General features: G+C 37.3%; 1 protein-coding gene across 8 annotated transcripts in view; it reads right to left on the bottom strand.

The window, feature by feature from the left end:
• The window catches only part of Spag9 (sperm associated antigen 9), a 130239-nt gene that overhangs the window by 105847 nt on the left and 1472 nt on the right, over nt 1-22920 (bottom strand). The gene's annotated exons all lie outside the window — the stretch shown is intronic.

The following is a 22920-nucleotide window of genomic DNA, read 5'->3' on the forward strand; positions in this document are numbered from 1 at the left end:
ATTAGTAAGCAGTCTTGGGGTTAGGGATCCCAGTCCAATGATAACTTGCGCAACACAAATAAAAATAATAATAAAATAAAAATAAAATCAGCAGTTAAGTGCTCTTGTAGATATACCTGAACCATGGTGTTTAAATTTCTAAGAAAGGGGCAGGGGCTAAGAATGTCTCCATTAACCAAATTCAGTTGGTTAAAACTATCCTCAAGGAGATAATAACTAGTGCAATCATTAAATCTCAGTCTTCTTCTTACTTGTTATAACAGCAGCATCTAACAACTCTTCACTCACTCCTCTTTAAAACACCTGTTTCCTCACTTAGCTTCCAGGACTTTTCCTTGTTAAGAATTTAACTATTTTAAAATTATACATAGCTGCTTTTCTTAGTCCTCTTGTCTGGTGCCTTCTCCCCAACTTCTTCACATTGGTCTTTAGAAAAGTTTTCTCTTCCTTTTTCACTCATTCCTTGATGATCTTATCCATTTTCATGGCATTAAATACTAGTCATATGCTGACAAATTTCTATCTCTAGCCCAGACTTGAATTTCAGATTTGAATGTACAATAGTTACCAGATACTTTATGTGGATGTTGAACAGTCAGTCATCTTAAACTTAACATGTCAAAACTTGTTCTCCTGATCTTCTCTAACTCATAAAATGACTATAGTCAGGCAGTGCACACCTGTAATCCCAGCAACTCAGAAGGCTTAGGGAGGAAAATCACAAACATGAGGCAGGCTAGCCTAGGCAACTTAGTGAAATTCTATATTAAAATAAAATAAAAAGGAATGAGGGTGTAGCTTTGTGGTAGAGTGCCCTGGGTTCAATCCCCAGCACCACATGGGAGAAATAACGTTTTTACTGTCTGTGGTCAATTGTTCAGGCCTAAAACTTTAAAGTCAGCTTTGACTCTTATTCTCTAATACCGCCTCTATCCAATCCATCAGCAAATCTACCTCAGATCCAACTTTATTTTTTTTTTTAAGGTGAAAGAGTAGCATTTATTCAAGTGAGAAGAAGAGACAGAGCTCCCGCAGAGCAAGAAGGGACCCAAAAGGATTGCCACTGGGGCTGGGGTTGTAGCTTAGTGGTAGAGTGCTTGCCTAGCACATGAGAGGCACTGGGTTTGATCCTTAGCATATATAAATAAAATACTGTGTCCATTTATAATTTAAAAAGGGGTGGCCACTTACCCATACTAGTTTAGGGGCTTAGATAGTTATTGGGTAGAGGTATTGATCAATATCTACAATAATCAGGTCTTGGTGTGATGGGCTGACAGATCTGGCTCCATGATAATGTTATAGGCCAGACTCTAAGGGAAATGACTAAACAGACTCCATTTTGTTCTGAGACTCCATGTTATGTAGGTAAAAAGTTTCTCCCATGGGAACACCCCACCTCTGTGCCCATTATCAGTTATTTGGTGTGACATGTTTAATAATATACAATGGCAACTCCTATGTAGTAACCAATGTACCTGTAAACGGTAATTGTGTGGATGTTAGCAACCATTCTTTAGTTTGTACCTAGGTGAGGGTCAGTTTGACCCACTTCCCCCTCTGTTGATGATCTCATGATGTTAGTTTGTAATTTTGAATCATAGCAACAGACACTTATGATTGATGTGATTTTTGGTATAAAAACCCCTACAACCCTGTGGTCGGGGCTGTTCTCCCAATAGCCAATTTTGGGGCATTGTGTGAGACAGTCAGCTGGCCAGCTTAATAAAGACTCTCAAATTCGGACTTCTCAGTGGTGATCGGTCTGTTCTTAAGTTGCACCCCAAAACGTTGGAAAAGTACTAGTGCTATTGGTCAAAATCTATGCTAAATAGGTATTGAAAAGATGTTAAGATTATTGACTAACCTTTGACTCTGTAGCCTTCACTCAGGTATGTCCTGCCTCTCTATTCCCATTACCTGGGACAAAAGAGTTGACTGGAATGTTTGAAATGTTTCTACAGTTAACCTCATGGAGTGGTCTTTACAGTAAAAAAGCCTTAACCGGGTACATTACCTATTCTATTCATTTCCCTCTCTGAAGAAGTGCCCCTAACTGCTGTTGGGGGAAGAAGGGATGACCTCTCTGCCTATACAGGTGAAAAGGGGTGTTGAAAGGGGATGGTAGTTAGGGTCCTTCTATAAAGGCCTATTTAAAGGCCCCCAGTAGAAGAGGAGTTTGGTTTTGAATTCCATCTGTAAGGCCATTTGTAATTTGGGCATCTCACACATCAGGGTAGTCCAGAGGTCTATGGTGGCAGCTGGAGATTGGACAAGGTATACAAAGGACAGGATGAGCCCTCGAAGATGAAACTGGATTCTTAGTCTCTGCAACTATAGCTCACCAGTGCCCCCTTTCTAGGTTTTGTCTCATGAACCTGAAGGATGAAATCCACGGACAAGAATGAATGTAAAAGAGTAGAAAGTATTCAAATGAGAAGAAAAAGACACACCTCCCACCGGTCAAGAGGGCACCCAGTAAGGGTTGCCCCCAACCATTTTTTATCATCTCCACCACCATACATGGCTATGCCACATGTATCTATTGCCTGGATTACTGGGATAGCAATAGCCTCTTCATTGGTCTCCTCACTGCCACTTGGGCCCCTCTATAACACATTCTCAACTCAGTGTTAGGGTGATCCTTTAAAAACTAAGTCAGATTAGGGCCGGACTTGTAGCTCAATGGTAAAGTGCTTACTTGGCACATTTAAGGCACAGGGTTCAATCCTCAGCACCACATAAAAATATATAAATTAAAGATATTGTGTCCATCTACAACTAAAAATTAACAACAAAAAACCTAAGATTAATTTTCTCCTGCTGAAGACTCTAATAGTTTTTATATTCTTCCCCATAGCCCTTACCATGGCCTGCCAGGGCCTACACAGTTTGTTCCCATCAACCCCTTACTTCATTGATAGCATCCCATATTTATTCCTCCTCCCAATACACCTTCTTCTCATTCTCTGATTCAAGCAGCCTTTGCATTTGCTTGCTGGCTGCTTGGAATTCTCTTCTTCCAGATATTCAAATGGCTTGCTCCCTCCTCACCTCCTTTATTTTCCTGGTTCAAGTGTCACCTTCTTAGTAAGATCTTCTTTGGTCATCCTACTTAAGACCACAGTAGGGTTGAGGATATAGCTCAGTTGGTAGAGTGCTTGTCTCACATGTATAAGGCCCTGGGTTCAATCCCCAGCACCACCACCAAAGGAAAAAAAAAAAAAAAAACTGTAATAATCACTCCCTAACTCCCCTCTCTGCTTATTTCCTCCAGAGCACTTCTCTCCATCCAGTATGCTATATATTTTAGTAATTTATCTCATTTATTATGTGCCTGTCCTCAATAGAATGTAGGCCCCATGAAAACAGGATATTTGTTTTATTCACTGCTACAGTCCTGGTGCAAAGAATGATGACAGAACATAGCAAGTTCTCCAATATTTGTTAAATGAAGGAACCAATAAAAAAAACTTTGAGTAAAAATCTGAAATTCATATAGAAAAATGTTATAATTCACACACAAAACAAATTGGGCTTCTCTAAATATACACTAGTTTTAATGTGCAATTTTCAGTCCATTACATATGTTATCTGTCCTCAAGCTTTTCAATCACTGCAGAGAATAAAAATATATTTTTTTCACACACACTGCCTTCCTTTGGGGAAATTCCTTTACCCAGTTTCATATTAATTCTATTCAGTCATGTAATTTGATTGGTGCTGACTCCATCTCCCTAAGGGGAAATGATCTAGACTGGTCAGGGTTCTTTCTGGGACATCTACCAGTAATTAGGAAAAATACTACTTGCTATGGCTTGGATATGACTCGTCCCTATCAAAATTCATCTTGAAATTTGGTTCTCAGTGTAACATGCTGGAAGGTACTGGGACTTTTAAGAGGAGATCAGGTTGTTAACATGGATAAAATATTCTTCTTATATAAGGACACTACTCTTATGGAACTGGATTAGTCAATGTAAAAAAAAGATGTAAAAAAGTGAAGCAGTCCCTCTGTCTTATCCTTTCCACACATGCCCACTTGCCCTTCTACTTTGGTACATGAATTGAAGCAATGCAAGGCCCTTGCCAACTGTCCATCCTGGACTTCCAAAGGCCTTTAGAAGTGTGAACCTAAATAACCTCTTTTCTTTATAAATTATCCAGTCTCAGATATTCTCTTACAGCAACAGAAAGCAAACTTAATACACCACCTTCTCTTCCTCTGGAATCTTGAACTTCTAAGAACTTAGCACATGTAAGCTCCAGACTGATCTCTTATTCCAACATCAAAAAGAGTAGGACTGAGAATAAAGACAATATATAAGAAAACGAAGAGAAAGAAGAAAAATTCAAACTGTGTGTGTTTTAATTATATAAACCAGTAGATTTCTTCTTAACAACTTGTTCAAACTAGTTTCTAACACAAGAATGTGAAACATCCTAACATAGTCATCTGCTTTCCCTCAAAGGTCATTCGAGCCAATCTTTTCCTGATTTTTAAACCTTGAAACCTACAACCTCTAAAACATTGGTCCTTAACCATCTGAGGGTCCACAGTTCCATCTGGATATTTGATACATCTATAAACCATGTTTCCGCATTAAAAATAAAAATGCCCTTGCTCACCCCAAACTCTATTTCCCTTAAGAGGCTCAATGACCTCTGAAATCTTTCTACAAACCTCAGGTTTAAACAAAACAAAACAAAAAAAACCGAGGTTTAGCACCTCTGTTCTATACTTTTCTATAAGACTATTCCACATTTGAGGCTTCTGCAAATATCCATTGAAAAGTCATTCTTTATCTTTCCAGAATATTAATCTAAAGATGACCATGTGCAGGAAGAGTACAAGTTTATAGTAAACATAAAGAGAGGGAAATTGATAAGTCATTCATTCTTCATTCAAGAGGTGTCTACTAACTACTACTTGCCAGGCACAGAAATATAACTGCAAGTACCTTACTACCTCTGTCTTCCAAAATGTTGATCAGCTACAATGGAATGCAGGCAGAAGGTACAAGGTTACATTAAATTAAAAAGCATCAACTATGAGGTGTGATAAGTTATTTCAACATTTTGCTTAGATATATAAGTAAAAAGTAGGAACAGATAAGAAAACAATTACTTTATGACCTGCTTTGAAAATGATGTTCCCAGCTGGGGATGGTGGTGCATGCCTATAATTTCAGCGACTCAGGAGGCTGAGGCAAGAGGATCCCAAGTTCAAAGCTAGCCTTAGCAACTCAGCAAGGCCCTAAGCAATTTAGTGAGACAGAATAAAACATAAAAAGGGATAGGGAGGTGACTCAGTAGTTAAGCATCCCTGAATTCAATTCCCCAGTACCAAACCCACACACATACACACAAAAGAAAATGATGTCCCTTTAGCTAACTTAACTGCTCTATATGGGTAAGGAATCAGTAATTTATCACTGTACTTTGGAGGTTTGTGTGTGTGTATGCACAATGGATAAAATGCTGTTTTAAAGAACAAATAACAGATGCTTACCAAGTAACACTTAAAATGCTGTGCTATTAAACTGCTAACAAAAAACTTTACTACTACTATGTTTATTCAGAATTCCTTTCCGACTGATAAAAGAAACATCATAATGGACACACAGTTTCATGACTGCTATGTTTCTTAGTGACGCACTTTGGCTACAGAGAACATGAATAATCCATCACTGTTTAGCAGCCATTATTAAATATAAGCTTACTCTACAAGTGTTATTACTTATATCTACTGAGATAATTCACGCTTCAGAATTTTTCGCATTTTGTAATTACCGGGGTTTTACATCTGTATCACTTTAAGTAAAGATGGCAAAAAGAAGAAAAAAATTTGTAAATGATGTCATAGATCTTAAACCACCAGGATGATTCATCTCCAAACAGAAATCTTTTTTTTACAATTTTCTCTTATTGGAAAAGACTGGAAATAATGAAAATATTCCAAAGTAATCCACACTTTTAGGCCTTTCCTTAAAGCAAATTAAAACAGATAAATGTAAAGACTCTAAATGAACTACTATTTCTCACTAGGGTATTTGTGTTTTCTTTTGCAATCCTGATATAAAAAATTTTAAAGAGACCAGATGAGCACAGTGGCACACACCAGTAATCTCAGCAACTTGGGAGGCTATAGGTAGGAGTATTGGGAGTTCAAATCCAGACTCAGCAGATTACTGAAGCATTTAGCAATTCAGTGAAACCTTGTCTATACGTAAAATATGTTTAAAAGGCCGGGGGTATGGCTCAGTGATTAAGCACACCTGGGTTCAATCCCTAGTACCCCCCCAAAAAAAAAAATAATAATAATAATAAAATAAAGAGAAAAACAGAATAGAGATGGAAGAGGTGTCATAAATTCACTCCAATGCCAAAATAGAGTTCTTGACAGAAAGTGGTTTGGGTTCATGGCTCCAATAAAAGGGTCCTTCTTTTTCCTGGATGGAAGTTAAAGGAAGAGTATAAAGGAGGTAATGGGAACAGTTTCTTTTCCCAAAACCTAACCTTTTCATATTATCAGAAAAGTAAAGCAATAGGTGGCATTGGTTACACTAAAAAGAAAGTTCCCCAAGAAGATTTTCTTTCTACCTTTTTTCCATGCTCAGAGAGTCTGAGTAGGCTAGGAACTCATGTGAGTACTGTTGATCTTGTCTGTTTTCCATTCCATAATTTTGACTAAACACAAACTAGGACACAGCACAAAAATAGAAATATATCCCATTCTGTCACTTTCTAAACAAAGAAAAAACAGTTGTCACAGTTAAATAAGGCCATACACCTATCTACATTGACTGTTGGGAATATAAACACTTTATGACAGTCATTAAAGACACACAGTAAACTTCAACAATATAGCATGCTATGTGCTATAGAGGAAGCATGGAGGAACAAGTGACTTAATCTACTTTAAAAAGAGAAAGCATTTCAGCCTGACTCTTAAAAGGAACAGTTTATCTGAAGAAGTGGGGTAAAAACACCAGGAAGAGGTGATGGCAAATGAAAAAGCATAGAGGCATGAACATCATGGTAAGCCCAGGAACTACAATTTGTTATTAAAATTATAGTAGGGTAAAATATAAGACAAAGAATAAGTTGTGAATCTTTCCTTTGATTGACAAAGGGAGTGAATAAACAAAATTATGATTCCATTCGTTCATTCACCCTTTCAATACTCAACTCAAATCTATCGTTTTAAATATTCTAAGATACTAGGAATGCAGAAGATAGCTCTGTCGTTCTGTTCCACTGCTTAAAATTTAGCAGAAGAGGGCTGGGTTGTGGCTCAGTGGTAGAGTGCTCGCCTAGCACATGTGAGGCACTGGGTTCCATCCTCAGCACCATATAAAAAATAAATAAAATAAAGGTGTCCATTTACAACTAAAAAAATTTTAAGAAAAATAAAGGAAGAAGACTGAAATCATACCAAGTATTTAAAATAAATTTAGCTGAAGACAACAGACATTAAACATGGACCTACATGTTACAAAAAAGATTAACTTAACAAAGATCTTGCATAATTTAACAGTCATCTAATTTGAAGTTATTGCTAATAAGTGATGGCTGATATTTCTGTGACCACCTAACACCCAAGTGACACCAAAGATGGGATAACAGTGCAAAACTGTTTTACAGTTCAGTCTTGGACATGATTCTTGAAGCCATTATGAAATAAGAAGTTAATATTTCAAAGTGTGAATATGAAAAGTAGGTTTTTAAAATTCCATACTTCAAATCTATGACAATATACCCACATATATTTTATACAAGAATAGTATATTGAGATGTGTATGATATGAAATTAACAACATGAAAAACTCCTTAAAATATATATATATATATATATATATACACATATATATATACCTGAAAGATGAATAAAAGTTCATCAAGTAAAGACTAATTTAAAAGAAACCACAATTAGTGCAGAAAGGCCAAGCTTAGAGACATGGGAGAGAAGAACGACCTGAGATGAGGATGGTTAAATAGACAAGGATCAAATCATACAGAACCATAAAGGATGCTGGATCACACTGAGAACACTGAATACCACCCAGGCTTTGAAAAAATTAATCTAATGAGGACGTGGGGAATGCCACTGGAATGTGGTGGGGAGAGAAAGGAATGACAGTGTTTAAATGAAGACTGAAGGTTATCACAGTAATCCAAATGTGAAATGATTAAAAACAAGCAATTAGGGCAGAGACATAAGGACAAATCCAAAATATTTAGGAGATAAATAAGATTCAGTGACCAATTAAATGCAAGGGAAAAGACAGAAGCAAAGATTAAGTCCTGATTTCTGGTTTGACCAATTGTGTGGATGGTCACTTATTTAGTAGGGTAAAGAAGTATGAGTAATAAACAGATGAGGGGTACGGGTAATGTAAAATCCATTTTCAGTATCAAGGTGACCTACCTGTGAGATAGTCAAATGTACAACAGGGAATACTTTGTTTTAAATAAGGTGCCTTATTATTTGGACCTTATATTGTACCTTATAACTGGTACAACCCACCTGGATGTTAGTAAGGTGTGTATTAAAAAACCCTCAACAATGTATTAAGAATTAATGTTCTTGCCAGACGTGGTGGTGCACACCTGTAATCCCAGCAAGTCGGGAGACTGAGGCAGAAAAACATGTTCAAAGCCAGCCTCGGCAACTTAGTGAGGCCCTGTCTCAAATAAAAAAAAAGAGCTGGGGATATGGCTCCATGGTTAAATGTCTCTGGGTTCAAAGAAAAAAAGAAAAGAAAGAAAGAGAATTAATGTTCATCTAATTCATTAATAGCTTTGATAGAAAATATTATGCATAGTCTAATCCTACTTTTATAAACTGGAGGAATAAACAGGCATATGAAAGGGTTTGAGGGTATATAACAAATATCAGTTGTGACAGTTAGTGTGACTTAACCTTTTTTCTATACCTTTATCTTTAAATAGTTTATAAATTTTTGGAGTTTTTCTGTTTTTTTTTTCTTTCATAATTAATAAGGATTATTTATATATTTTTAAATAATAAAGCAAAGGAGAAAATACAGGCCTATATTTTTCCAAAATAGGAACCATAACTTATTTGCAATTCACCTTAGAAAAGCTTGGTATATTATCAAATATGGTATTATCATTTGACCAAAAATGATTGGAATTAATTAATCAATTAACTAAAATGAAACTCTGAAAGGAGATATTGAGGGAGAAGGAAAAACAAAATCAATGGGAAGGGATAATTCCATTTTAATTATATATAATTATACACAATTCATGAACTACATTAGCTCTGTTGAAGTCAAAAGCTAAAATACAAGAATGATATATTTCAAGACTGGATACAGAAGTATGGTTCCATTCCAAAAAGCCTTTACAAAAACTGTACAAAACAGATTCACTGGGTTCAGGTGTAGCTTAGTGTACAAAGTTTGCCTACCATGCAGGAAGCCCTGGTTAGATCCCCAGCATCACAAACATAAACAAAGAATTCCAAAACAATCAGATTCACTATATAGACTTTGTTCATTCTAATATTTTAAAGGTTTTTACAACAAAGTTCTGGTAAAATGAGGTGATTTCCTCTTATTACTATAATTTGCAAATAACAATATTTTAAATCAAAGTAAATAGAGGGCTGGAGTTGTGGCTCAGTGGTAGAGTGCTTGCCTAGCATGTGTGAGGCACTGGGTTTGATTCTCAGCACTGCATATAAATAAATAGAAAATAAAGGTCCACCAGAAACTAAAAAAAGTTTTAAAAAATACAAAACAAAGTAAAGGGCTGGGGATATAGCTCAGTTGGTAGAGTGCTTGCCTTGCAAGCACAAGGCCCAGGGTTCAAATCCCCAGCACTGCAAAAAAAAAAAAAAAAAAAAAAAAGTAAATAGAAGTCTTTATCCCTAACCAGACATTTTTTAAATTGTTTTATTTTTATTTGTTCTATTAGTTATACATAACAGCAGAATGCATTTCGATTCATTGGACAAATGGAGCACAGCTTTTCATTCCTCTGGTTGTACACAATGTAGAGTCACACCTAGGGCAATGATGTCCATCTCATTCCACCATCTTTCCCACCCCCATTCCTCCCTCCTCTTTCCCCTTGCCCAATCCAAAGTTCCTCCAATCCCCCCACTCATTATGGATCAGCATCCACATATCAGAGAAAATATTTGGCCTTTGGTTTTTGGGGACTAGTTTATTTTGTGCCAAAGACATTTTGAAGGCAGGGGGAAAAAAAAAAAAACTAAACCAAATGAATTCACAGTTGATTTAATGTGACTTAGCTTTTCAGTGGCATGATTATACACTTGGTTACCCTCTATGGTACTTGGCAAGCATTAGAACAATCATGATGAGGTTAAAGCAATAAAAAAAAGAAATCATGGCAGGAGGGCACCAACTTTTCAAATTACAAAGCTATCTAACCCCTGGAAACTCAGTCTATTTGCCCCCAGCACAGGAGAGTGTGTCAGTTCCTTCAGGTATGTTGGTAAGAAGTGTGTATATCCCCTCCCTATTTATAATCTGCCCTCTCCTACATACACTTTTAAGGGGGGCAGGGAGTAAAAGCCTGTAAACAAAATTTTTCTACACACATAATAAATATATCTGCACTATACACTCCTTTCCCCTCTCAATAACTAACATACCAGTATCAACAGTGATGTAACTTCAGATAGAACTCTCCTAGGAACAACTAGACACGGCTAAAAAAAAAAAAAAAAAAATTGCAGGACAATACAGACTTATGTCAGAATCTAAAAAAGAATAAGCTTTGTGGTAAAGCAAATGCCTGCAAGTCCAGATGGCTTATAGGGACTGTTTTGACCTACTGTTCTGGAGAAAAACAAATGAATACTTTGAAAGGCAAGCTCCCAAAGTTTAAAAAAAAAAAAAAAAAAAAAAAAAAAACTCTCCAGAGATTGTAGCACTTTGGAATAAAAGAAGATGCAGGCGGGAGCCCTTAAATAGTGCTTCTGAATCCACCAAGATACTTAACCCGTCATGGTGGAGGGATATAGTATTTCCATTTTATTAGATGATTATTATTAAACTCAGTTAAATGCAATTGCTTTTCAGTGTATTCCTTTTATTTTTGGTTTGTTTTGGAGGGTTATTTTTGTTTGTGTGTTTGTTTTTTGACCCTAGGGATTAACCCAGGCCCTCACACATCTTGGGGAAGCACTCTACCATTGACCTACATCCCAAAACCTTTTTTAGTTTTTATTTGAGACAGGTTCTCACTAAATTGCCCAGGCAGTCCTAAAGCTTGTCATCATCCTGCCTCAACCTCCTGGCTAGCTGGATGACAGGCATGACACAACTGACTCCGTTTTATGACAAAAAAGAAGATGGAAGACACTGGGGATGCAGTTGAGTTGTAGAGCACTTGCCTAGCATGTGTGAGGCACTTGGGTTCAATCCTCAGCACCACATGGGGATCGATAAATAAAGGTATTATGTCCATCTACAACTAAAAAGAAAAAAATTTAAAAAGAAAAGATGGAAGATCACATTAAGTAACACCTAAGGGATATCCCCAAATCCAAAATGTGAAAAATTTTCTAACACAAATGATTTGGTTTTAATGTCATGGGGGGAAATATGATAAGGAGAATTATTATACACTAAAACATTTAAAGGTGGGTGCGGAGGCACATGCCTATAATTCCAGCCACTTGGGATACTGAAACTGGAGGACAGGGAGTTCAAACCCAGCCTCAACAATTTAGCGAGGACCTAAAGCAATTAGCGAGATCATGTCACTAACAGAATATAAATAAGGGCTGGGGATGTGGCTCAGTGGTTAAGGGTCCCTGGGTTCAATCCCTGGTACCAAAAAAAAAAAAAAAATTAAGACATATTAAACCAAGTATAAACATACAAACCATTGTGATTGAATCCTGACTGAAATAACCAACTGTAAAATTATATGAGACAAATGAGGACACTGATTAAATATTAAACATTATATGGAATAATCATTTATGACTTTTAAGTGTGATAATGGTATGGCAGTTTTTTGTTTTTTTTTTTATAAAGCCCTAGAGATACACCAATACGTGGGCTTTAGCCTGCTTTAAAAATATAGTGGAGGGCTGGGGATATAGCTCAGTTGGTAGAGTGCTTGCCTTGCAAGCACAAGGCCCTGGGTTCAATCCCCAGCACTGCAAAAGAAAAAAAAAAAAAAAACATTAAAAAAAATATATATATATATATAGTGGAGTGCTGGGGTTGTGGCTCAGTGGTAGTGTGCTTGCCTAGCATGCATGGGGCCCTGGGTTCGATCCTCAGCACCACATAAAAATAAGTAAATAAATAAAGGTATTGTCTCTACTTACAACTAAAATATATACATATATGTATGAGAGATGGTGAGGGGATGTAGGAAGACTCACATGAAACATTAGCTTGATGTTAAAAATGTTGAAGTGATTGGCATACAGGAGCTTGTTATACTATTTGCTCTAATAGCTAACCTTTGGATATTTCAATAAGTTTAAAAACTTGAAATTATTAATGGCACGTAAGTCAATATGGAAAAAATTAGTAAGAATTTTCATCATTAAAAAGCAAATAAAGAGCTGGGAGTAGTGTCGAATACCTGTAATCCTAGAGACTCAGGAGGTTGAGGCAGGAGGACCACAAGCTCCAGGTCAGGCTCAGCAACTTAGCAAGGTCCTAAAGCAACTTAGCAAGACCCTGTCTCAAAAAAGTAAAAAGGCCTCGGGATGTACTTCAGTGATAAGTGCCGTAGGTTCAACCCCCAGTAACACCCAAAGAAGCATATAAATATATAAATATGTACAAAGGGTTACACAGGGATATTTATTAGAAAAATTATAACAGTTTGAAATCATTCATACTATGAAAACTTTGTAATAGAGAAGTGGGATGGGGGTGAATATGCAGCTGAAAATAGGAGAGATGAGTCAAAGTCTAAAATCCCTAGTTAGTAGCATCCCAGTTAAGCATCCAGCCCCATCTCTGAGTGGTCAGTTGGCTTTCTATGCTCACACACAGGAAACAGAAAGTTTAGTTTCTGAATAAACCCAACCAGAAAGATTTCACACTACAAATATGCTAGGCACAGCCAAGCAGGTACCAAATGAAGAAAGGAATTAAGTAAAAGTCTGTACACAGAATAGTAACACTTTTAGCAGCCTTCATCTAGCTTTCCCCAATGTATTACTAGCCTTATCTACCTTCACTCCAGGCACATCCCAAAAGAAGTTACCCTTTCTCTAGAAGAACTCAAATGTCTCCAAGAAAGGCCAGGGGCTACTAAAATCTGGAGTCCTCACAAGCAATCAGTTGCATCAAGGCACACAGAGCTTCTGGTCTCCTTTTTTAGTACCTCACTTTTAAAACATACAGGGATAATTAAGGGTTATCAGACGCTTGAAACTTCAACCTTAGAGAGAGAGAGCAAAGCTAGCAAGAAAAAAAAAAAAAAGGACTCTGAAGAAACAGACAAAGCAGGAAACAATGAAAACTATAATTAATATATTCAGAGACCAAAGAAAAGCACTGTTCCCATGAAACCAGAGCAGCATGTTATTTTTAAAAAGGGGTAAGGAGGGGGAAAGCAAGAACAAGGAAGATCTCTTGGAAATTATTAAAGTATGAAGAGAATCAAGCACTTATCTTTCATATATAAAGTATACCTTAGGGTAACCAGTTGATGATGGGAAGTGCTCCTTTATAAGAAAATTTAGCTAATAAATGCTGAAGGAATAACATTTCCAACCCTTAATGAATTAATGGGCAATATCTAGTTGCTATTCAGATTGTGTTAATTGTCTCATAACTGCTTTTACAATCAGGATTCAAAGTCTATGCATTAAATTTGGATGATAAACCTCTTGAGTGTCTTTTAAACTATAGACTTCCCAGTGCCTTTCACTGAATTGAAGACCCTATAACAGAATATTATACAGTCATCAAAAAGTATAATTTGAAATGGCACAGTAGAGCACAGCTACAATCCCAGCTACTCAGGAGGCTCAGGTAGGAGGATTACAAGTTCAAGTTCAGCTTCAGTAACTTAGCAAAACCCTGTTTCAAAATTTTTAAAAAAATTAAATTTATCATAAGCTAGGCATGGTGGCACACACTTGTATCACTAGCAACTCGGGAGGCTGAGGCAGGAGGATTGAAAGTTTCAGGTCAGCCTCAGCAATCTAGTGAGACCCTAAGTAACTTAGAAAGACTCTGCCTCAAAATTAAAAAAAGAAAGAAAGAAAGAAAGAAAGGCTGGGATGTGAGTCGGTGTTTAAGTATATTCCTGAGTTCAATTCCTCATACCAAAAACAAAAAGGAAAAACAAAAAAAGGAAACAAAAAGTCTATCATAAAATTGTGTTGGGAATCAAACCCAGGAACTCCTGCATGCTAAGAAAGTGCTTTAGTTACATCCCCAGCCCTAATCTTCTATTTCTTTATCTTTTTTTTTTTTAAAGAATGAAGAAAGTTCTGTGCTTGCAGTAGACATATGTTTGAGTTTCTCAAACCTCAAACAGTGATCCTTGAGGTTGAAGGGAGGATGGAGAGAGTTATCACAAACACCCTGAGAGATTTTTTTCCCAGATACAGAAGTCCAACCTACTAGCACTTCTTCCACCCAAAGTCTCACAAGCCTGAGAGGATAGGAATGTCTAAATGATTAGTTATTTGGGGTGTTGGTGACTTAGTTCAATGGCAGAGTGATTACCTAGCACATGCAAGGCCCTGGGTTCGGTCCTCGGTCCTGAAGAAAACAAAAAGTGAGAGGGGGTAAAAATATAAGGCAATGGTACAGAGGGCCCAGCACGGTGACACTTGCCTATAATCCCAACAACTCAGGAGGCTGAGGCAGAAGGATCTCAAGTTGGAAGTCAGCGTGGGCAATTGAGCAAGATCCTGTCTCAAAATAAAAATAGCTCAGTGGTAGAGCACCCCTGGGCTCAATTCCCAGTACCACCAAAAGGAAAAAAAGCACTTTGGAAGCATTCCTCCAGGTGGTTTGGTGGGGGCAGTCTCTCATAGCATAGTGAGAAGCGGGGAAGAGGGGCTGAACTCAGGACAGGCCCTGAATTCTAAACCGCCTTGAGACTTTAAGCCTATGCCCAACGACCCTCTGCCTGGGAATGATAATCATCCAACTGCCTTTTACGAAGAGAGATGTCCAAAACAGTTTATGAGTTAAAAAAAACATCAAACCAGGTGTGGTGGCAAACACCTATAATTCCAGTTACTTTGGAGGATGCGGCAGGAGAATTGCAAGTTCAAGGACAACTCTGACAATTCAGCAAGCTCCTATCTCAAAATAAAACTTTATAGTTTTTAATAAACCCGGGGATGCTCTACCACTGAGCTACATTCTCAACCCTTTTTATTTTCTGTTTTGAGATAAGGTCTCACTAAACTGCCCAAGCTGCTCTCAAACTTTTGATTCTCCTGCCTCAACCTCCTGAGTAGCTGGGATTACAGATGTGCACCACCCTTCCTAACTACAAAATAAAGGCTTTAAAAAAGGGCCTGGGGATGTAGCTCAGTGGTAGAAAGCTTGCCTAGCATGTGTGAGGTCCTGAGTTTAACCCCTAGTAAAACCAACAACAAAAAGTTATAAAATACAGTATGTGACCATTCAATTTTTAAATACATATATGTATATCAAACTATTAATCATGAGTTCTCTTTAACAAGGAGTCTAGAAGTATTTCTGTAATGCTTGATTGGGTTTTTTTGCTGTTGGTTTCTTTGTGAAACGAACATATATTTTGTCTGTAAACAGGAAAAATAAATAAAAATAACAAAACCATTTGTTAAAAATAACAAAACCACTAAATGAAATAGTCAAACAAGCACCACACAGGTGGAAGAATTTTCTGACCCAAAAAATATCATTTATAATTATGTAAATGTAGTCAAACATAAACACTAATTCAAGATTTGCTTTACTAGTCTCCTTATATTTCAGGTCTATTTTATATTCCTTATTAGTCCCTATGACTAATCACTATAGCAAACAGAGAATTTGTTTCCTACTGTCTTACCCAAAAACACAAGAAGGAAGAAGAGAAACTTGGTGGCTTATCACTGAAGTTATCAAGCAGGAATTATGTTACCATACTATTAAAGCCTGAAAAAGTCTAAAAATAAAAAATTAAAAAGGTAAATGTTTTAAGAAGAACTGGAGATGTGCTCTCCGTGGTAGAGCACCTTCAGGCTCAAATCCCCAGCATGGGGGTGGGGGGGGGGTGTCTAACATATTCTAAACAAATAGTTAAAATTGTATTTTGGCATTTAATCTTTATTTGTGTGAGGAATTCAGACAGACCAAACATATTTCTCACTAACTCAGAAACAAATATTTGTGACTAAAGTGATTTTAAAACACAACAAAGAGCCTCTATTAAGTTTAAAAGAATGGGCCAGACAAGGTGGAACATGCCTACAATGTGGGAGGCTGAGGTTGGAGGATCTCAAATTCAAGGCCAGCCTCAGCAAGTTAGTGAGGCCCTCAGCAACTTGGTGACAAGTTGTCTCAAAATAAAAAATAAAAAGGGCTAGAGATATGGCTCAGTGGCTAAATGCCCCTGGGTTCAATCCCCAGTACAAAAAAAAAAAAAAAAAAAGATTACCTAGAACAACCTTTGCAAATGTAGAATTCCTGAAATATTTGTGATAGTAATTCCAGTCATCTTTTTTTCCCAGAGTGATTTTTTAAAAATTTTTCTTTAGTTGTAGATGGACACAATGTCTTTATTTATTTATTTATTTATTTATTTATTTATGTGAGGCAAGCACTCCACCACTGAGCTACAACGCCAGTCCCCAGAAAGATCTCAATATTGAAAACTTTCAAATGCATAAATATGTCTAGATTAGGACAATGTAGGGAAAATGTCTGAAATAACCATATTCAGGAGAAGTCATAATTTTTCTGTATATGCAAAAGTCATAGAACTTACTGAAGAACTTTTTGCAAGTTTTAGCATAACCTGGCACCAACAGTAAGGACAATAATTTGAATGCTCAAAGAGAACGTTAAATGGTTAGGTATGACAATCTGACTTTTAGCATATTCACTCATCCAACCAACAAATATTTATTAAGCATCTACTGCATCCCAGTAGTTTGCTGGGGAAATAAACAATAGGTTTGAAATGGTGATATAGCTTCAATGGTACAGTGCTTGCTTACATGTGTGAGGGTCTGGTTCAATGTTTAGCACAGCAAAAATAAAAAAGCAATCAATCGTTCAATTTGATACAATACCAAAAATGCTAAGATTAGGGAAGAACAATATTCTGTGGAAGGATATGAGACAGGCATAATTCGAACTTGAGTGTTCAAAATTCTGTTCCAGAATTAAAATCTAGATGAATACAATTAGGCAACAGAAGAGCAAAAAGTGAGCTAAGCAAAGAAACAGTTTTTATTAAGACCTGGAGAGAATACATTTTGTGAAACAAACTCCAAATGTAAAGTATGGCTCAGAGACAAAATAAAGGGCAGCTCAATCCTAGGGTCTAATATGTTGGGAACCTAGGTCATTTCAAGAACTTTAAACAGAGTCATTAAGGGTTTTTCCATTTTGGAAATACCAGAAACAGAAAAATCAGTCATTTATTCAGCACTTCCTATGTGCCAGTTACTGGGATATAATAGTGAATGACATGAAATTCCAGTTCTGTGGAGTTTGCATTTGAGGTGAGAGATGTTGGTGACTTGTACCAGATTGGTAGAAATTAATTCTTACAAAGAATTAAAGAGATTCCAGAGATAGTTGAAAGTTGGAAACAAAAGAAAGTAAAGCAGCAATCCTGCAGTACCAGCTTTTTCAGAGGCCAAAGCAGGAGGATTGCTTGAGTTCATGAGTTTGTCAAGATCAGCTTGGGAAACCACATTTCAAAAAAGATAAAAAGACAACAACAATGAAAGAAGAGGAGGAGGGAGAAAAGGTTTAGGAGGAGGGAAAGGGGGAGGAAGAGAGGAGGCAGGAGAGGAGAGGAGGGAGGAGGGGAGAGGAGGAGGAAGAAAAGAAAAGAAAAAACAAAGTAGGGAGAGAGGTGAGGGAGAGAGTAAAGTTAGAGATGGTGACCAGATTTCTGGGCAGGTAGATGGTAAAAAAACAGGACAAGCAGTCTTGGGAGGCAAGTTCAGTTTTGTTTTGTTTTGGTACCAGGGACTGAACCCAGGGGGGTCTTAATCCCCAACCTTTAAAAATATTTTATTTAGAGACAGGGTCTCACTGAGTTGCTTAGGGCCTTGCTAAATTGCTGAGACTAGCTTTGAACTCATGATCCTCCTGCCTCAGCCTCCTGGGCCACTGGGATTATAGGCATGCAGCACTACACCTGGCACAAGTTCAGTTTTGGCCATGCTGAAAAATACATGTCCAAAAATTAATGTAATTTGGATCCACAACACGAGAGACCTTGTCTGTTTTATTCACATGTGCATCCCCAGCGGGCACACTACCAGGCACACAGCTGGTGCTTAATATAAGTGTCTGTTAAATGGATGAGATATACATTTTGAGATAATCAACCAATGGTAAATGAACCTATGGGAATGGAAAATATCTGCTAGGCAATATGCAGAAGGAAAACTAAAGAGGACCTTAGAAATGACAAGGGGAAAACAACAACAACACATTAAGGGAAATTTAAGGGTAGTCAAATAGGTAAAAGGAAAACAAGAGATTTCAAAATCACACAACTCATCAGGAGAAGGCAAATACCTGTAATCCCAGTGGCTGAGGAGGCTGAGGCAGGAGGATCACAAGTACAAAGCCAACCTCAACAATTTAGAAAGGCCCTAAGCAACTAAGTGAGACCCTGTCTCTACATAAAACATTTTAAAAGGCTGGGGATGTGGCTCAGTGATTAAGCACCACTGAGTTCAATCCCCAGTACCCCTCCACACAAAAAAGTAGTGTTTCTCTGGGTTGGGGATGGGACTCAAAGGGAGATCCCTTGCCTAGCATGTGTGAGGCCCTGGGTTTGATCCCCAACACCATGATGATAGTGGTGGTGGTGGTGTTGTTTTTCAACAGGAATGGACAGAAGAGTTAAATATTGCCAAGAAGTCAAGTATGAGAAGGAATAAGATCAACAGAGGAAGAAATGCATTTATAAGAGTTAAGTACTTTTCTGAAGTTTTTAGAATAATGAGAAATTTTCAGATCTAAATAATTATTCTTATGAGATGAATTATTTGCTGCAAGGGAAGCTCAACCTTTTATAAACTTGTTTGTTCCATCTAAAGTACCTGTCTCTTTACTCATCATCCCATTATCCCATCACTGTTTATTTCCTACTTGAAATCAATCAAATCTATAATTGTTTGGAACCCAGGGTTGCTTTACCACTGAGCTATATCCTCAGCCTTTTTTGATTTTTATTTTAAGACAGGATCTCACTAAATTCCTTAGAGTCTCTCTAATAATCTGGAATTACAGGTATGCACCATTGCGCCCAGTTGATCAATGTACCTTTAATTTTTCTGTATGTTTGAAATTTTTCCTAACATAAAGCAGAGGGGGCTGGGTGTGGTGATGCATACCTACTAATTCTAGCTACTCAGGAGGCTGAAGCAGAATAGTAAATTCAAAACCAGTCTGGACAACTTAGAGAGACCCTGTCTCAAAAGACAATAAAAAGGGATGGGGATGGAGCTCAGTGGTAGAACACTTGCCTAGAAGTATAAAACAGGCAATTAAACAGAGAACACAGTGCTATTTTCAAACCAATAATTAAATATCACTGGCCAAGATTTCAAAATATAAAATAGAATTTGTAAACATATTTGTAAATATCAGTCTTTTAAATACATACATTACATAAATTATTAAACTGGATCTATGTTGGATATTTATGACCTCAGTTTAATTATTTATTTTGGTGACAGCTGTATTCATTATGAGTGCTGAGCAAAGCAAGAAAGGTGTTTTCAAAATAACTCAGCCATTAGTCAACAGAACAAAAAAACACAACTGGCTAAGCTCTAATATCAATTCTCCTCCAAACCTTAGGTTTGAAGTATGCAGCCTATAGTTAAAGGTAAACTGAGGATTCTGGGAAGGAGGAACCTCCCAGACTTTGCATATATTTGCATGCAGGTAGGGGCTAAAGACTGAACCCAGAAACACTTTACCACTGAGCTACATTACCAGTCCTTTTTATTTCTTATTTTGACACAGGGTCTGGGTAGGTTGCTGAGGCTGACCTTGTACTTGTGCCTTAGCTTTCTGAGTTGCTGGGATTACAAGCATGCACCACTGAACTTGGAACCTCCTAGTCTCTTAAAACATAACTGAATGAGTGACCTATAGTACACACTCTGGCAATCTCATGAATTGTCCTCTATTAATCCACCTTCTGACTAGAAGTCCTGGGTCTACTAAGGTACCATACCCAATTTGGTATTCTCTTTTGCAATTTTAACTAAGTCAAAATGTGAATGGCATATAATGGCATCTCCCTTAATATCTACACCCATAGATCTCTTAAGGTTAAGAAAAAATAATAAAAAAAAGGAAGAATAAGATCTATCCTAAGAATTAAAAAATGGTTAACTGATTATCATTTCAAAAGGTAACAACCATACACACATACACACACACCCCTGCAAAACTGAGATTGTTCATTTCAGAAAGTACCAGAAAATAAGGATAAACTAGGGGTAGGGGCGTATCTAGTCTGACTAGAGCCAGGGTGAAGCTAGTTCAAATGATTCAGCAAGAACAACGACATTTTGAAAAATGAAGTATGTTTTTAAATGTATTAGTATTATGTAGGTACTACAGAAATCAACAAAGCATTAGAATGTACTTCAAGCTTTCTAAATCTTAATTGAATAAATAAAGATATAATAACATTCCAGGTGAAGCTCTAAGGGAAGAGCATTCTGGGCCACCAGAACAGCATGGGTAAAGGCATATGACAGGGCTTGAATAAGAAATGGAAAGATGTGTCAGGGAGCCCAAAGGGGAAAGTACTGGGAGAAAATATGGCCAATTACTTGATTAACATTTGAAACTAGTCCAAATCTATCTAAAAATCAGTCCTCCTTTAGGTGTTTGGGTTATTTTTGGTTTTATTTTTTTGTGGTGCTTTGATCAAACCCAGAGTGACTAGCATGCACTCTGCCACAAAGTTACATTCCTCCAACTCCTGTGTTTTCAAGAATCACTAAAACAGCAACCACACACACACAAAAAAAAGCAAAGAAAAACAGTGTATTTAACTTAAGTCCTATCATTATAATAAAGATTAAACTTCTGACTCCTTGTTGACAATTTCTGCAAGCAAGTGATTACTGCACCCCACAGGCTCCTAAAACATTCTTATCATTTACATACTCTCCTAAATTTACACAAAGGTGCTCAGAATTTACTTTACACTCTGGTGATAGACAATTTTTATGCTTTCAAATTACTTTTGCTGTAAATATCCTGAGGCACTTTTTGCTATAAGAACAGACTCTTAGTCTTCATGTTAAAGGCACAAACCAGGGTATTAAACAAAATTCACTCTGCATATTGACCTAAGAGATTGAATTTCTAGGTATAAGGCAAAATTGGTTTTGAGTTTTATGATCTTAGATGAAGACTAATAATGAAATGGTTTTATGTTTGTGGTCTGGGAGTTGCGTCATCTAACACTTGATCAGTGTTCTCCGGTCATGATCCTTTGCCCAAAGGTTTCATTATGGGGATTTTACAGATGTGACTGAAAAAGTATACACTACAAAGGAAGTCATGATTTAACCTACTTTTTAAAAGTTGTTTACTTAAGCTGGGTTGGTGCATGCCCCGAATCCCAGAGACTCAGGAGGCTGAGGCAGGAGGATCACAAGTTCCAGGTCAGTCTCAACAACTTAAAGAGACCTTGTCTCAAAATAAAAAATAAAAAGGAGACAGGTGTGGTGGTGCACACTTGTAATCCCAGCAGCTGGGGAGGCTGAGGCAGGAGCCTCAAAACCAGCTTCAGCAAAAGCAAGGCACTAAACAACTCAGCAAGACCCTATCTCTAAATAAAATACAAAATAGGGCTGGGAATGTGGCTCAGTGGTTGAGTGTCCCTGAGTTCAATTCCTGGTACTGTCCCCCCCCCCCAAAATAATAAATAAATAAATAAATAAAAAGGACTGGGATGTAGTTCAGTGGTAAAGTGTCCCTGGGTTTAATTCCCGGTACCAAAAAGGGGGGGGGGGGTTGTTTAAGAAATTAATATAAAATCCAAAGCCTACCAGCTGGTCAATTTCTGCAACCTGTGGCAGTTTTCCTGGCACGTGTGACCTTGGCATTTTGCCCATGTTTACATGAGCTGACACGAGTTTAAGGCTGGAGGGAGTACTTCTTTTACCAGAGGTGACAGATGATGCTGGGCCTGATAGATCATGCTGAGTCTCCTCCTCACCTGTGTGGACATGTGGTTAATTCCCCAGTCTATTCCACATACAATCCACACACTGTCACAGGCCTGTATGAGCATGAAGAAGTAGCAAGCCAGCTTAGAAAGTGTACTTAACCTCTATTCTATAAACTGTTAATAAACTAGTGGAAATTGTGGTCTCATTGTCATTTGTTCTTTAAACCCTTCCCTTCCTATATACTTAGAAATATTCTTGAAATAAACCCAATTGTTTGGCAAATTCAATAACATTCCTTTGAGACAACGGGATCTCAAAATCATAACTAAAAATGGTCACTATAATCAAGCTAAAAAACAACTGGGTGCAAAGATATATGTGATGAAACAAAACAAAAAGTTTAAGCGGTTTCCCTGTTTAACATTAGGAAAGGAGCTACTGAACAAATCTCACATCCTAAACACTTTTCAAGTATTTCTGAAAAATAACACGTGGTTCCTTCAATAATTATTTAGCCTCGTTCAGTCACTATTTATTTAGCCAGTTATGGC

This window comes from Sciurus carolinensis, chromosome 3 (genome assembly GCF_902686445.1).
Source record: "Sciurus carolinensis chromosome 3, mSciCar1.2, whole genome shotgun sequence".
Classification (NCBI taxonomy): domain Eukaryota; kingdom Metazoa; phylum Chordata; class Mammalia; order Rodentia; family Sciuridae; genus Sciurus; species Sciurus carolinensis.